General features: G+C 31.3%; 1 non-coding gene across 1 annotated transcript; it reads left to right on the forward strand.

The window, feature by feature from the left end:
• Positions 1–2,285: 2,285 nt before the first annotated feature.
• TRNAD-GUC (transfer RNA aspartic acid (anticodon GUC)) lies at positions 2,286–2,357 on the forward strand. Its single transcript has one exon. It is a non-coding gene; the product is annotated as a tRNA-Asp (tRNA).
• Positions 2,358–5,332: the final 2,975 nt, after the last annotated feature.

The following is a 5,332-nucleotide window of genomic DNA, read 5'->3' on the forward strand; positions in this document are numbered from 1 at the left end:
GTGGTGCACTAGATTCAACCAAATCCACACAAAACCGAACAACTTTTACTGCTACTCCTGAGATGGGGAAGGATGATGCCTGGTATGTGGATAGTGGTGCAAGCAACCATGTCTCAGTTGACACAAGTACCATGACCCAGAAAAATAAATACACAGGTAAGGATGATTTGATTGTGGGCAATGGCAGCCAACTCACCATTGATCATATTGGTAATGCCACTTTCAAATCCATTAATAACTATCCTCTTATCCTCAAAGACATCTTGCATGTTCCTAAGATAACTAAGAATCTTATTAGTATTTCTAAATTAACAACAGATAATGATGTTATTGTGGAATTTACACCTGACTATTGCTATGTGAAGGACAAACAAACAAAGGAGATGGTACTGCAAGGGAGACTTGAAGGAGGTCTGTACAGACTTGATAAAGCTGAAAATGATTCCAACAAGTCCTACAAACTACTTCACCCAATTCAATTTCAAGTCTCAACCCAAGATTTTTACTAGTCTTGCTTCTTTTTCTAGATTTGAGTCTAATCTTCCTGTTGCCTAAAAAAAAAAAAAACAAAGTTATTTAGCTTTAATTAAGGATAAATGGCATACATGTCTTGTCCATCCATCCAATCGTGTGTTGAACATTGTACTCAATGAATTAAATGTAAATACTATTCGAAATGAAAAAAGGCACTTTTGTGAGGCATGTTAATTTGGCAAAGCACATTCTCTTCCTTTTAAAATTAACTCTACTAGAGCGACTTTCCCTCTTGACTTAATTCATTCTGATGTTTGGGGTCCATCTCCAATTATGTCTAACATCAATTACAGGTTTTACATCCACTTCATTGATGATCACACACGGTTCACATGGATTTATCCAATAAAAGAAAAATTTGATGCAACTAATGCCTTTGTCTAGTTTAAAGCCTTAGTTGAAAATCAATTCAATAAGAAAATTAAAAGATTACAAACAGATTGGAGAGGAGAATACCAACCCCTATTAGAATTTGTCATTCAAAATGGCATCGAATTCACTCATTCTTGTCCACATACTTCAGCTCAAAACGGTAGAACTGAAAGAAAACATCAACATATTGTCAAAATGGGTCTCACACTTCTCGCCCAAGCTAGCATGCCATAAAATATTAGTGGAATGCTTTCCAAACTGCTGTGTATCTTATAAATCCTCTCCCTAAACCTGTTTTAAACATCTTGTCTCCCTATGAAATGTTGTACTCTAGAAAACTTGATTACAAATTCCTTAAGGCCTTTGGTTCAGCTTGATATCAATGCCTTAGGTCCTATCAAACACACAAATTTTAGTTTCATTCAACTAAGTGTGTCAACCTTTGCTATAGTGATAGCCACAAGGACTACAAATGCTTGAATAGTATATGGCGACTCTATATTTTGAGAAATGTTATCTTTAACGAGACCGAGTTCCATTTCAAAACAAGTTTTCTAAATACGCATAGAGAAGAACAGACAGTTCAGGTTAGTGTACCCTCTTGGTCAGCCAACATAAACATTCCTCCAAATTCTCCTTTGGGTCAACAAGGTGAAATACAAAGCTTCAGACCCAAAAACACTATTAGAAGTCGACCCTACAATACCATCTCATTAGCGAAGTCCACAAATTGACAATAGTCAAGTAAGTGAATACAAGTTCTGTTGTTAATTTTGAAATTGTTGATGATGAGAATGCTATGCAAGATCAAGAACCAAATAAGTCCTTTGAAGAACCATAACAGCAGCCAAAGATTGAGTTACAAGCACCTACTCAAGTGGCTCCAACACATCTAATGATAACAAGAGCTAAATCTGGGATATATAAACAAAAGGTGTACATTGGAGAATCAAAATGAAAAGAAAAGTTGCAAGAGCCACTTAATATACAAGAAGCTTTGTACCGATTGTTGGGAGGCTATAGCTGAAGTCTCATAATATATTTATTATTTGTAGCTTGTAGGTCTTGTATAGGGACTAATTAATAAATTGTTATTATTATCTAGTTATTAATATAAATATGTAAAGTCATTTTACATATGGATAACCAATGAGTGAAATGAATTACAATTATAATTCACACTTTCTAAAAGAATGCATTTAGACTTTAACACTAACTCAAATAGTGCAAACTAGTAAATTTTCATAATTATAATTCATTTCATATGAATGTATTTGGAGTTTTATATGAATGTATGCTGGTAACGTTGCAGGTTAACTTTTATACGAGATATGTTTATATTGTTTAATAATAAAAATGTTCAAAGCGTAAACAACAGAGTCGTTGTAGTATAGTGGTAAGTATTCCCGCCTGTCACCCGGGTGACCCGGGTTCGATCCCCGGCAACGGCGATTAATTTTTAAATTAGTACTTTGTTCGTAGTACAATGTTGGTCGTAGGCCCACTATCTCTTTTTAATTGGGCTTGTCAGAACACAACAATGTTTTATTGCAATGACCAGAAACCCGTGAACCACATCCCCTATTCCTCAACAAAACAATGAAGTACTCAATGCCTTATAATGTTAACAAATGATTTGCAATATCATCCCAATTCTTTCAAAAAATTTTATTTATTGACTTTTTTTTTTTTGAATGAATCCCAAAATTATATATATATAATTTTTTTTTTCAGCTAAACCCTTTCAATTATACTATTCTACTTACACTTAACCCTTTAAGCTCAAATTTTGATGATAAAACCCTTCAAACTATTTATCTGTTTGCAAATTTAAGGTATCATCTACTTTTCACAACTAACTGTCAACATAGACTGCTTATGTGTACACTCTTATATACGTGTCACGTTTATATTAGTACACTTAAATATTATTATTTAAAAAATATAAAAAAAATATTTTTAATTTATAATATTTTTTTTATTTTTTATTTTATAATTTTATTTAATTTTAAAATGAATTTTGAAAATAATTATATTCAGTGTACTAATATAAATGTGTCACGTGTACAAGAGTATACATATAAGCAGTCCATGGTGACGGGTAATTAGATGACAACTTAAATTTGCTAACGGTTTAGTAGTTTAGAGGGTTTTACCGTCAAAATTTGAGCTTAGATAATTAGATGTAAGAGAAACGATAGTTAAGAGGGTTTAGCCTCCAAAAATTCTTTTAAAATTAATAATGACAGCACTATTTTTTTTTTTTGGGAGAAGTGATAGAATACGTTTTTTTTATAGAAAAATCAAATTTACTTTTTAATAAAATTTAATTCAAATGTACTTAAATTTGAAAAAATATGCATGAAATACCTTAAATTTTTTTCCCTAATCTAATACATTTTAAAATTTAAAAAATATGACCACTTTACAATAAACCCAAAAATACCCCTCTCATTTTCAAACCTCAACTCTCTCTCTTCCTCTATCTCTCTCGGTTGTTCTCTCACCATCTCACCCTCACCAACCCTCTTTTTTTTTTTTCGTCGGATGTGATTTGGGCAAAATCTGGATTTGGGGTTTGATTTCGTCAAGCCCGATGCAGCCCGATGCAGGCCCGATGCCGGTCCGATGGTAACACAAAAAATTGAGAAAGACAAAGGCCCGATAGTGGGCCCGATGGTGGGGCCGATGCATGTGTAAAAAAAATAGAATTTGATATGGCTCGATGGGTCCGATGGGCCAGATGGTTGGCCCGATGGTTGGCCCGATGGAGCCCGATTGCGTGTGTAAAAAAATAGAATTTAATATGGCCCGATGGGTCCGATGGGCACGATGGGCCCGATGGTGGGCCCGATAGTGGGCCCGATGGTTGGCCCGATAGTGGGCCCGATGGGGCCCGATGGTCTACAGTGTAGTGAAAGAGAGAAGAAAAGAGAGAGAGTAATGTAAATGGGGGTATTTTAGGAATATTATAAAATGTGTCATATCCCACAAATATCAAATATTATGAGTTTAAAGGAAAAATTTCAAGAATATGTAAGCATAAAAAATCAAATTTCCCTTTTTTTATGAGTATTGTAGCTAAATTATCCTCACACATTCGTATAACTAAGACATAATTTCAAACATAATACATTTGTGTTCTTTAGAGAGAGATGTGTAGGTTTGTGGAAAAGTTAGGGCAAAATTTTCATTAGATAATAATGAAGATTATCGTGAAGTAATAGGGATAAAATTAGTAGAATTATTAAAAAGAAAAGAAATAAACATAATAAATTTTGAAATAGAAAATAAATTAAAAGCATTAAGTTAAAAGAATATGTAATGTAATTTTATTTGGTGGCAGGAGCGGAGCCACACCCATGACATGACGAGAGTGGTTATGGCCCTCCAACATTTATGTATCTCCATATTATATATACATATGTAAAATAAAAATGAAATTATAATAGAACAAACTCTATTACTAATTTAAAGATTTTTTACCCTATTGTATAGAGAATTTTTTTAAACCAATTATGAAGTAGTAATTTTAAGTTTCACTGTAATACAATAAATCCAATTGTAGGAAATTATTTATTTATTTTATTATTTTAATGAATTTTTATTTTACTTTTTTTTTTTTGAAGTTCTTTTTTAAAAAATAAATTGTCACTACAAAAAAAAAATGTTATTTTTAGAGATAATTTTTTAGTCACAATAAAAAAAAAATTGTGACTAAATATGATTTTTAGTTACAATAAAATATTACTTTCGACTAAACATATTATTAGACACAAATTGTTACTAATTTAATTTTAGTAACAACAAGTATTGTGACTAAAAACACATTTAGTCACAATAAATTGTAATTTTTGTGACTAATACTTATAGCCACGAATTTTTTAGTCATAACGTAAGAATGATAATTTATAATTAGTCGCAACTTTTTCACTTTTAGTCACAAATTTATTGTGACTAAAAGTAAAATTTCTTTTAGTGTGTTAGAGCAGAGAGAAGATGAAAAAAAAGAAAACAATTCTTAAATGTGTGCTTGTACAATTTTTTTCTCATATTTTTCTTTTAAATTTAAACATTTAAATCTAAAAAAATATGTAATTAGTTTTTTGAAAATAAAAAATAGATTATTTTATAAACACCCAAAAATAACAAAAAGTTATATGTTTACATATCTACAATTATTTTTATATTTTTACAGATGTTAATTTTCTTTTTTTAAATACGGAGTGTTGTTGTGTTCGTCCAATCCAATCTGCACTATTTTGCTCATAGTGCACCCGATTCGCACTAAGTGCGGATTTCATATTTTGGATCCAATCCAATTCACACAATAGCTCAAATTCAATCCAATCCAATCTGTAAAAATGCAGATTAGATCGGTTATTTTGGATTGGTTACTTTTCAATATTAAATTATTTAATATTTA

This window comes from Cannabis sativa, chromosome 2 (assembly GCF_029168945.1).
Source record: "Cannabis sativa cultivar Pink pepper isolate KNU-18-1 chromosome 2, ASM2916894v1, whole genome shotgun sequence".
Classification (NCBI taxonomy): domain Eukaryota; kingdom Viridiplantae; phylum Streptophyta; class Magnoliopsida; order Rosales; family Cannabaceae; genus Cannabis; species Cannabis sativa.